The sequence below is a fragment of the Euleptes europaea genome, chromosome 7, assembly GCF_029931775.1.
Source record: "Euleptes europaea isolate rEulEur1 chromosome 7, rEulEur1.hap1, whole genome shotgun sequence".
Classification (NCBI taxonomy): domain Eukaryota; kingdom Metazoa; phylum Chordata; class Lepidosauria; order Squamata; family Sphaerodactylidae; genus Euleptes; species Euleptes europaea.
The window spans coordinates 98,158,775-98,170,950 of NC_079318.1; the positions used below are offsets into that span (position 1 = coordinate 98,158,775).

Below are 12,176 nucleotides of genomic sequence, written 5' to 3' on the forward strand. Positions count from 1 at the left end.
CAGCTGTTAAAGAAGAACATCACACATGAACACATGAAGTTGCCTTCTATTGAAGCATACCCTGGGTCCATCAAAGTCAGTATTGTCTACTCAGACCGGCAGAGGCTCTCCGGGGTCTCAGGCAGAGGTCTTTCACATCACCTGCTTGCCTGGTCCCTTTAACTGGAGATGCCGGGGATTGAACCTGGGACCTTCTGCATGCCAAGCAGAGGCTCTACAAACTGAGCCACAGCCCCTCCCCAACAACAAACTAACAACGGCAGGCTTTCAGACTCCACCTACGATGCAGTGTACACTGTATTTTACTTATTTAGGTGAGAGGAAACATTGAAAGAGGGCAGCACAGATCTACCTGCATGCCGACTCAAAGGGTCCGGCTTTCGGATCAGTCCTGATATAGGATGTCCGGATAAGGGATACTCTACCTGTATGGCAGAGGACTCTCATAGAATCATAGAGTTGGAAGGGACCACCAGGGTCATCTAGTCCGACCCCCTGCACAATGCAGGAAGTTCACAACTATCCTCCCCCCAAACACCCCAGTGACCCCTACTCCATGCCCAGAAGATGGCCAAGGTGCCCTCCCTCTCATCATCTGCCTAAGGTCATAGAATCAGCATTGCTGACAGATGGCCATCTAGCCTCTGCTTCAAAACCTCCAGGGAAGGAGAGCCCACCACCTCTCAGTTCTAAGAGGGGAAAATACTTCACAGAATCATATAGCTGGAAGGGGCCATACAGGCCATCTAGTCCGTTTTGAGTCCATTTCGACACACATGCGCAGAGATTAAGAAAAAGTGGGTGGGTGGGGGGCAAACTGTACAATATCCCACCCCCCAAAAATTGTTAACTCAAACATTTGCCCATACCCAACCAGAACAGTAGATCGGGTGTCCCCAACATTTTTGAGCCTGTGGGCACATTTGGAATTCTGACACAACGTGGGGGGGGGGGTACAGCCACCAAATGGCTGCTGCAGCTTCCCTCCAGCCACACTGCGAAGAACCTTGTGCTGGGGTGGCAGCTGCCGCCAAAGCAACAGACTTAAAAACGTGCACAGCCAATCGGGAGCCTTGCTGGGCAAAAGCCCTACCTGGCCCCACCTGCTTTCCAAAGACATTTGGCGGGTGCCAGGAAAGGTGTTGGCAGGTGCGTTGGAGACCCCCCCGAGCGTGACATAGACCAAGAAATGCCCCAACTCTCCCTCAGCCAGAGGGGGCCCCTCCACCTAGGTGGTTCCGACGAGCCAGATTTTTTGTTTCGGCATACCGGGGCACCTACTCACCTTCGGCTTCACCGGGTCACGCCTGTCGCCCGGGAGGTCATTCTGCAGGGTCAGCCTCAGTATCTTCACACTGTCCTAAAGATGCAAAAAGAAGGGGGGGGGGGAATTGTGGCTGTTACAGATTGCTCTCGAGTGGGTTGCCAATAGATCATCATCCATACGTGCGGCACCTTGGGTTAATATGTTAGGTAGGTATCCAGTTGTATATTATGAGATAAAAGATTATATAAAAGGTACCAAGTACAATATTGTCTGATTAGAAAAGTATACTGCTAAGGGAAAATGTAGTGTGATTATAAAATGCGGTATGCTTACCCTTAAAAGGAACAGGAGGAAGGAGAAAGAGGAAGAAGAGGAGGAAGAAGAGGAGGTTTTTATATGTCGACTTTCTCTACCACTTAAGGGAGAATCAAACCAGCTTACAATCACCTTACCTCCCCCTCCCCACAACAGACACCCTGGGAGGTAGGTGGGGCTGAGAGAGTGTGACTAGCCCAGGGTCACCCAGCTGGCTTCATGTGTAGGAGTGGGGAAACCAACCCGGTTCACCAGATTAGCCTCCGCCGCTCATGTGGAGGAGTGGGGAATCGAACCCAGTTCTCCACTACACCACGCTGGCTGTTTGAGGTTTGTGTTGTGAGATGTTTATGTTTTGTGATGATGTACCGTTTGTTCTTTCCCGTATTGCATTTTAATGGCTAGAAAATAAAAAGATCTCAAAATAAAAATACATGCTGCACCTTACGGCATTACAGTGACACAGATAGGTCCCTGCCTGAAGGGGCTTGCAATATATGACCCGACCCTGGAACAAGGGGGCCCAAAGAGAGGAGGGAGGAAAGGGGACGGCCCAGAGAGAAACAGGGAGGCAGAGAGGAGCATTTGGGCTTCCGAGTTGCGCAACGAGGACTTGGGGATGAAGGTGTGCGCAGGGGGAAGATTAGAAGTGGCACCACCCCTAATCCTCCAACAGCCATCATGTCAACAGAACAAGCGCACACCTTCTCTCGATTGGCACTGTGACAAGCCCCACCACCACCCCACACGCCTCTACAGAGGGTGCGCACACGGCCGCCTACGATCTTTGGGGTCTTGGTTCGTTTTGAACTGCAAACCTTCCCCTCGGTTTCTAGGCGTTCCACAGGTGGCGAGCCAACAGGCTTCGGGTTCGCCGCCGTGACGTCAATTTTGTGGCGCCCAGGGAGAATTATTCTATTTCGGTTCCTTATTATTTCTGTTCCTTGGCTCCTATTCTTTGGCATACAACCAAAAAAAGAGGGGGGGGGAGGCAAACTCAACCTGAAAGTTGAATCGAAACAAAAGGGTGGAGCTGAACAACGCTCAAACAACAACACATATATAAGTTTTAATATGGTGCACAGTATAGTTAAAAACCCAGGGCCTATCGTGTAGGTGAAGCACTCCCAATAGATAAATACATATAACACATACACAGTTTGATTGTACAGTCATACAATGACCAAACTAGGAGCAAACTAGGACCAGACACGTTTCGGCCTCACGTAGGCCTTCCTCAGTGGTCCTACATAAAATTATAATATAGTACACATCCTAACATATTCAATCTCACAATACAAGGTGAAAAAATATACAAAAGCCCTTTTATTTTATGTGGCTTCTTGTAAAAATATTTATTCCATGTATATTAGAAGATGGCTCACATCTCACACCTTGCACATAATGTCAGGCTTCTACGGATGTGTATACATCAAGTGTAAAAGACAGAACTATAGGCCCTGTGTGTTCAACTATACAGTGCACCATATTCAAATGTATATATCTGTTGTTATTTTAGTGTTGTTCAGCTCAACCCTTGTGTTTCAATCCTATTCCCTGGCCCCATCATCAACCCAAAGGGAGGCTGCAGCCAAGAAATCAGAAGGAGATTGAGATTGGGAAGGGCAGCCATGAAGGAGCTGGAAAAGATCCTTACGTGTAAGGATGTGTCACTGGTAACCAAGATCAGGTTAATTCATGCCATCATATTCCCTATTACTATGCATGGGTGTGAAAGCTGGACAATGAAGAAAGTCGTTAGGAAGAAAGTAGGTTCCCTTGAAATGTGGTGTTGGAGGAGAGGGTTACGGATACCCTGGACTGCCTAAAAACACAAATCAGTGGTTTCTAGATCAAATCAAGCCTGAACCTAGAAGCTAAAATGACTAAACTGAGGCTGTCGTACTTTGGTCACATTATGAAAAGACAAGAGTTCCTGGAAAAGACAATCATGCTAGGAAAAGTTGAGGGCAGCAGGAAAAGAGGAAGACCCAGCAAGAGATGGATCGACTCAATAAAGGAAGCCACGGCCCTCGATTTGGAAGATCTGAGCAAGGTTGTTAAGGATAGGATGTTTTGGAGGATGTTGATTCATAGGGTCGCCACGAGCCGGAAGCGACTTGATGGCACTTCACACACGCTCACACGGAGATTATTGAGATCACCGAGGCCGGATCACTATATGAACAATGATTTATTTATTTCCAGGTTGGCTTGAAACCAGCAGCACAGGTCTCCGGGTAGACAAAATCGAAACCTGGCTGAGGCATGAACATTTAAACCAGTTATGACTTCTGAGCACAGTTAGACTTTCCTCCGATGCTTTCATGCTCAAGCTGACTTTTACGGACCGGCCACCGGGTTGGATCCTCTCCCACGCAGGATTCCACCCATTTATTAATTATTTTATTACATTTCTACCCCACTCTACCCAACCCGAAGGTCAGGGTCAGAGCACCTTACACAACCTAAAACATAATTAACTCATTTAAAAATATAATTCAAAATACAATTTAAAATAGCCCAATAATGCCCCTCAACGGCCATGCCAGCCTTGAGCTTTCCCCAGAGTCAGACTAAATTATGCAAGCAGAAAAGAACAAGAGTCCAGTAGCACCTTAAAGACGAACTACATTTCTGGCAGGGTGTCAGCTGTCGTGACTCCCTTCCACCCTCTACGTTGGACAAACAAGCCAGTCCCTGCGACAAAGACTGAGAAACCACAACATTCAGAAACCAGTGGGGGAAACATTTTAACCTTCCAGGATATTCGGTTGCTGATTTAAGAGTAGCAGTTTTATTCCAAAGGGATTTCAAAGGGAGATTAGAAAGAGAGACTGCTGAATGACAACTAACAATGAAGCTCGAGACAATGCATTCTCCTGGATTGAATAGGGACCTGGGATTCCTGTCTCATTACCAATGCTGATTTCTCCACACCTACTACCACTCTGCGTATCACACCTAATCCAATCACGCCTGCTAATGTCATTTACTTGCTTTTGACATTTACATTGCCACTGTGTGCCTAATTCACTCTTCTCTACTTAAGGATAGATAGACTTAACATTCCAGCTGTTATCGGAAGAAGTGAGCTGTGGCTCACGAAAGCTCCTACCCTGCCAGAAAATTTGTTAGTCTTTAAAGTGCTACTGGACTCTTGCTGTTTTCCGCTGCTAAAGGCAGACCAACACGGCTACCCACTGCGATAGGAATTATGCAATGTCTGCTCATCCCCAGAGACGGGCCTAACATTTGAGCGCTCTCTTCTCTCCCAGAGATAAGAGCAAAAGCGCGCTGCAACCATTCTGTCTGCTCTTTTTCCTGAGCCAGACCGGAGCTGTCCCTGCTCTCTCCCAGAGGCAGAACCCAACTCCCTCTTCTCCCGTCTGCATCCCAACATTTCATCCCCTTCCTCAAAGGTGAATGGATGCTGGAGCAGCACTCCTATGGCAGCCAGCATAGTGTAGTGCCGTGTTGGTGAACCTACGGCACGTGTGCCGGACTTGGCACGCCGAGCCCTCTCTGTGGGCACGCGTGGGTAAGTTGAGCAGCCATTGCGTCTGCCTTCCCTGGACTCCCCACCGCCCAGCTGGGCGGCGGGGGCTTTGAACTGCTCAGTTCAAAGCCCCCCCCCCTTCCCTGGACTGCCCGCCGCCCAGCTTAGGGGCTTTGAACAAACATTAATTGTTCAAAAGCATGCCAAATGCAAACTTTTACCTTTCAAATAAAAAGTTGTTTGTATCATTGAAAGCTCTGTTATTGTGTTTTTTCTTTTAAGGCAAAAGATGTTAATAATGTATGTGTTGTTTTTTCTAAACTAAAACCTCAGTATTCAGGTTAAATTGCCGTGTTGGCACTTTGCGATAAATAAGTGGGTTTGGGGTTGCAGTTTGGGCACTCGGTCTCTAAAAGGTTCGCCATCACTGGTGTAGTGGTTAGGAGCGGCGGCCTCTAATCTGGTGGACCAGGTTTGATTCCCCATGCCTTCACATGAGTGGAGGGATCTAATCTGGAGAACCAGGTTCAATTCCCCACTCCTCCACACAAGCGGCGGACTCTGATCTGGAGAACCGGGTTCGATTCCCCACTCCTCCACATGAGCGACGGACTCTGATCTGGAGAACCGGGTTCGATTCCCCACTCCTCCACGTGAGCAGAGGACTCTGATCTGGAGAACCGGGTTGGTTTCCCCGCTCCTCCACATGAAGCCGGCTGGGTGACCTTGGGCTAGTCACAGTTCTCACTGGCTGAGAAGCTGGCTGGGGGGGGTACTGGGGGTATTAACATTCCCTTGGGGGGTATTAACATTTTCTTAGGGGGGCAGCCAATCCTGTCCAAGACTACCCACTGTGAGCTGGCTCCATTCACAAAGAGTCATCACAAAGGCGCCTGAAGGATCCTTCCTATCCCTCCTGCAAATATATACACAGCCCCAAAATCCCGGAGTCGCTCTGTCTGGGAAAAAGGCCAGCGGAGATGTTAACACAGCAGGAGCAGGTGGTAGGAAGGGAAACACCCTTTTAAAATCCCTGCTAGCGCCACGGGAAGGGCTCCGGCTCCTAGGCCAGGGCTGGGGCTGGATCCTAGAGACCCAGGCCACGAACGCCTTACCCTGGTGCAAAGGACTCCCCCGTCCCGTCCCCCAAAGCCCAGGAATTAACCCTGCACCTGAATCTCGACCTGCCGCTCCGTCTCGAGTCCTCCCCCGGGCACCCACAATGGCAGCCTGTAAAGCTCATCTTTCATGCATGAGAAACTGGCAGCAGATTCCAGGCGCTTCCGGCATTCCCACGCTGCCCGAACGGCTGGAGAGGGAAGGGTCTTTTCCTCCCTGCACGATCCCCTCCCCTCCCAGCCAACAGGCTCACCTGTCTGCAAAACCCACATTCAGGGGGCTCTGAGCCGCAACGAAGACACCCACGCCCCTCTTTTGCTTTTTCGCCCACGCAAGATTCAATCCCAACCCCGGCTTTTTTGGGCACCATGGGCAGGCCCAATCTGCAGCGCCACACTAAGGAGCAGTCTTTCTCTTCCAGATAACCAAGGGGGAGGGGACAGGGTTGCCAACCCCCAGGCGGGGCCTGGAGCCCTCCCAGAATTTCCTCTGACCTCCAGATGACAGAGATCAGTTCCCCGGGAGAAAATGGCTTCTTTGGAGGACTTCCCGTCTCAGCTCTCGGCCCTCGCCGATCCCTGCCCACCTCAAACTCAACCCCCAAAATCTCCAGGAATTTCCCAACCAGGAGTTGGCGACCCCATTTATTTATTTCTCCCTTTCATCAATGACTATGCCCATGCAAAACAGAGAAAGTGGAAACAACAGAGCATGTTCTGCTGCAGCGTCCCTTCTACAATGATATCAGATCACAGTACATTCTCCCCGTATTGGCATCCTTTCCTGGGAGATCGGAAGAAGCTAAAGTTTCCCTTCTCTTAGCAGACTCCTCTCGGGAGAGAAACACTCAAGTAGCCAAATTCTGCATCCGGTCTAGTGGGATTCATAAACGGCTGATTGAAAACCTTTCCCCATAGAGGATCTTTCCTCCTGTTCTTCAAATCATCCTTCTCAGAACTGTCAACTTATTATTTGATCTTTGTGCTGGTCTATGACTGTAAAAACAATAAAATAAAATATTATTTGATTTTTATTCAGAGCTGGTATTGTATCGAAATAGAATTTGATTGATAAATTTGATTGGCATTTATTTATTTGACTTTTAGGCCGCCCTTTCTTGGCCAAGCCAGGCTCAGAGCGGGTGCACAGAGCCAGATCGGCAAGGATCTGCCTCCCCCACGGCTGCCCAAGTGGAACCCAAAAAGTGTGGCTTCCCCAAGAGAGGGTGGCTTCCTCTGGTGCAAGGGGGGTGGGCAAAGACTCCTTACACCGGGGGTAAGTGCGGCTGTTGGGAGGACAGTTCTGTGGGTACCAACTCCCCCCCACCTGCACGTTCCACTTCCTTGAATTCAATTTGCAAAGGCAGCCTCGGAAGACCCCACAAAAGAAACACGTCCCCTTTAAAGCAACTCACATGAACACATGAAGCTGCCTTATACTGAATCAGACCCTCAGTCCGTCAAAGTCAGCCTTGTCTACCCAGACCGGCAGCGGCCCTCCAGGGTCTCAGGCAGGGGTCTTTCACATCACCTCCTTGCCTAGTCCCTTTAACTGGCGATGCCGGGGATTGAACCTGGGACCTTCTGCATGCCAAGCAGAGGCTCTGCCGCTGAGCCACAGCCCCTCCCCAAACTCTCAATGTTACTTACATAAGCCAGGCTGGGAAAAGTTCCAGGAAGAGATCGCCCCGCAGAACTGGAAAGCTGGCATCAAAGGATCAGCCCTGCCCTCCCGTTCTATGCCCCTTTGCCAACATCAAGCTGCATGCTTTGGGCAGACAAATTCAGAAGGTAGCCGTGCTGAGCTGACTAGATTCGGGTCCGGCAGCACCTTAGAGACCGACAAGATTTTTTTCTTGGGGGAGGAGGTAAGCCCTTGAGAGTCAAAGCTCCCTTCGCCAGATAGTTTTGGCAGAGCTGCTTGTCCTGGTACACACACCCTGTTTGCAAACACTTTGCAATTTTCCTACGGCACATGTTTGAATCCTGAAAGGGGAAGGGCCTCCCTCTCACCATCCGCTTAAGGCCACAGAATCAGCCATGCTGACAGGTGGCCATCCAGCCTCTGCTTCAAAACCTCCAAGGGTGGCCCACCACCTCCCGAGGAAGCCTGTTCCACCGAGGAACCGCTCTACCTGTCAGAAAGTTCTTCCTAATGTCTAGACGGAAACTCTTTTGATTTAATTTCAGCCCGTTGGTTCTGGTCCGACCTTCTGGGGCAACAGAAAACAACTCGACACCCTCCTCTATGTGACAGCCCTTCAAGTACTCGAAGATGGTCATCATATCCCCTCTCAGTCTTCTCCTCTTCAAGCTAAGCATATCCAGCTCCTCTCTTCATAGGACTTGAGTACTACTTGGCTCGGAGACCACCTAGGAAGACCCCCCACCCATCCGTCCACCATATACTGACCCAACCCCTTTTAAAGTCGCGAGTCACTGGCTGAGCCCCCGTTTTGCACGCAGGCTTAAGTTCAGTCCCCAGCCTCTCCAATCAAGAGTTCAGGTGGCAAAGGACAGGAAAGGCGGCGGTCTGGGCCATGGCTCAGTGGTAGAGCCTCTGCTTGGCATGCAGAAGGTCCCGGGTTCAATCCCCAGCATCCCCAGTTAAAGGGACCAGGCAGGCAGCCAGGTGACGTGAAATACCTCTGCTTGAGAACCTGGAGAGCTGCTGCCGGGCTGAGTAGGCAATACTGACTTTGATGGACCCAGGATATGATTCAGTAGAAGGCAGCTGCAGGTGTTCATGCGTGTTCATGGGACCTCAAGAGGCCCAGAGGTCGACAGCTGCTTCCAACGAGCGCCACATCTCACGACAGCGAGATCCACAAGTCAACGCCCCCCTCCATTAAGCAGCACTTCCTGTGCTATTATCACCCCTGGAATGTCACTGGGAGCCTCGCTTTGGAGGCAACTGGACCAGCTGAGCTGCCACACCTCTTTCCGGAGGGGACGGCGAGGCGGAAAAACACAGTCGCGTTCTCGACGCAGCCTCTTTCCCGAGCAGGGCGGAAACCCCAACCGAATCCAGTGAACGCGGTTTACGGCGGTCCCCATCAAGAGTGTTAAATGGTGGAACTCCCTGCCCCAGGATGGGGTGATGGCTGCCAACTTGGAAAGCTTGAAGAGGGGAGTGGACGTGTTCATGGAGGACAGGGCTATCCATGGCTACTAGTAAAAATTGATACCAGGCATGATGCATACCTATTCTCTCCAGGATCAGAGGAGCAGGCCTATTATTTTGGATGCGGTGGAACACGGGCAGGATGGTGCTGCTGCAGTCATCTTGCTTGTGGGCTTCCTAGAAGCACCTGGTTGGCCACTGTGCGAACAGGCCGCCTCCAGCGGCAGCCATTTCTGGCGGCCTCCATCACACTGGGTCAGGATTCAGAAGGCGCATGCAGGCTCAAAAAAAAAGTTGGGGACCCCCTGGTCTGGATCCCGCTTACATGAAACAGAAACGGGCTGAAATCCGCACACCCCTCCAGAGGTTCAAACATGCAATTCCTGCCAAGAAGAGCAGTGGCGCCCCCATGGAAAACCTTTGGACAGCCATGATGGAACCAGCCCACGTCTTCCAGCTTTCCCGGCCTGGATATAAATCCAATTGTGCACTGGGTCTACAAAGGAGACGCCCTATGAACACACGAAGCTGCCTTATGTTGAATCAGACCCTTGGTCCATCGAAGTCAGTATTGTCTACTCAGACCGGAAGCGGCTCTCCAGGGTCTCAGGCGGAGGTCTTTCACATCACCTGCTTGCCTGGTCCTTCTAACTGGAGATGCTGGGGATTGAACCTGGGACCTTCTGCATGCCAAGCAGAGGCTCTACCACTGAGCCACAGCCACTCCCACAGTCCTAATTGACAGCAATTTAGTTGACCATATGAAATTTGCCCCGCATTTACCTCACTGCAATTTCAAACCATGCCCACGGAGCTTCTCGCTGGTCGCTTCTGGAAAAAAACCACTGATTCAACGTATTTGTATATGCAGCAACTCAGTTGAAGATCTAACCCCATTACATCCTGGCTTGTCCTCTATATATCGAGTCTAGGAATAAGTTCCTGGCCAATATATTAACAGTCGTCCTGTTTGTAGCTTCCTAGAGGCACCTGGTTGGCCACTGTGTGAACAGACTGCTGGACTTGATGGGCCTGGGTCTGATCCAGCAGGGCTTTCCTTAGGTTTTTATTAACAACTCCACACTTTTTATCTGATGCTGATCAATTAATTTTTTTGTATCAGATGTGGATTCTCTAGTCTCTCATAGAATCATAGAGCTGGAAGGGACCACCAGGGTCATGTAGTCCAACCCCCTGCACAATGCAGGAAATTCACAACTACCTCCCCCCCCACACACACACACCCAGTGACCCCTACTCGAAAAATGGCACTTTACGCTTTGGCGGCCAGGAAAATTAGGGCAAAGAAAGCCATTAAATTAACATTAAATTAAATTATCTTTTTGTGTGTGTGAAGAAGAGGTTTTTAAGAAGAGGTTAGATGGCCATCTGTCAGCAATGCTGATTCTGTGACCTTAGGCAGCTCATGAGAGGGAGGGCATCTTGGCCATCTTCTGGTCACTGGGTGTGTGTTTGGGGGGAGGTAGTTGTGAAATTCCTGCATTGTGCAGGGGGTTGGACTAGATGACCCTGGTGGTCCCTTCCAACTCTATGGTTCTAGGATTCTATGAAAAGACAGTTACAGCCGAATTTTATCTTCCGAAATGTTGAGTGTAATTGGAGAGTCTTATCATTTCCTGGATTATATTAGTTTTATCATTTTTTAACTTGTTGTAATCATGTTTCAGATTGTAAAGGCCTATGGCCGTGTACAATAAACCTGTACCACTCCCACTACGTAAATAATCGCAGGCCAAAAGGCAGAAAACAGGAGTGTTGCATTCAACAATATTAAAAAGCAGCACATGGTCGTCGTCCCCACACATGACAAGAGGCGTGCTCAAATCTCCCAGCAGGCAGAACTAATAAAACCCGTCTCTCTGGCTTTTGCGACAGGCCCACGCTCTGCAAACGCCACAGGAAAGACCGGAGACACCCTAGGGCCGTTTGGGGCTTGAAGTTCATGCAACGCTGCTGCGCGTTTCTCCACCCGCTCGTGCCCCGCTCGGCTGCGCATGCTGAAAGGACCCACCTACGACATTCAGGGATTGGGCCGGAGAAAACCAGCAGCTCGGCATTTTTGCAGCGGTATAGCAAGATTGACAAGGTATGGGATGGTTGCCTTCCATGCCCAGAAAAGCCCAGCTCCTTCTCTTATACAACGCAAGCCATGCGGCGTGCTCAGGGGAGTAACTGAGGAACACCGGAGCTTGGGGGTACATACTGGGTGTTCTGGATATAGAGAGTCAGCGTGGTGTAGTGGTTAGGAGCAGTGGACTCTACTCTGAAGAACCGGGTTCGATTCCCCACTCCTCCACATGAGTGGCAGACTCTAATCTGGAGTCGTTTCCCCGCTCCTCCACGTGAAGCCAGCTGGGTGACCCTGGGCCAGTCACAGCTCTCTCTGAACTCTCTCAGCCTCACCTACCTCACAAGGTGTCAGTTGTGGGGAGAGGAAGGGAAGGAGGTTGTAAGCCCTTTTGTGGCTCCTTAAAAGGTAGAGAAAGTCGGCATATAAAAACCAACTCTTCTTCTTCCTCTACTTCAACCCTGATCTGGATGGCCCAGTCTGACGTGATCTTGGTGGATCTCAGAAGCTAAGCAGGGTAGACTCATAGAATCATAGAGTTGGACGGGTCCATAGAGGCCATCTAGTCCAACCCCCTGCTCAATGCTAGAGCATCCCTGGCAAGTGTTTGTCCAGCCTCTGCTTAAAGATTGCCAGTGAGGGGGGAGCTCACCACCTCCCTAGGTACCCGATTCCACTGTCCAACAACTCGTACTGCAAAAAAATGTTTTCCTAATATCCAGCCTGCAATTTAAACCCATTATTGCAAGTCCTCTCCCCTGCTG

At 50.2% G+C, this 12,176-nt stretch overlaps 1 protein-coding gene across 1 annotated transcript in view; it reads right to left on the reverse strand.

Moving 5' to 3' along the window:
* TUFT1 (tuftelin 1) overlaps positions 1–12,176 on the reverse strand; it is a 52,213-nt gene that overhangs the window by 21,106 nt on the left and 18,931 nt on the right. Inside the window, exon 2 of the mRNA XM_056853256.1 lies at positions 1,286–1,360. The gene's annotated coding sequence lies outside the window, so the exon portion shown is untranslated. The remainder of the gene's footprint in view (positions 1–1,285; positions 1,361–12,176) is intronic.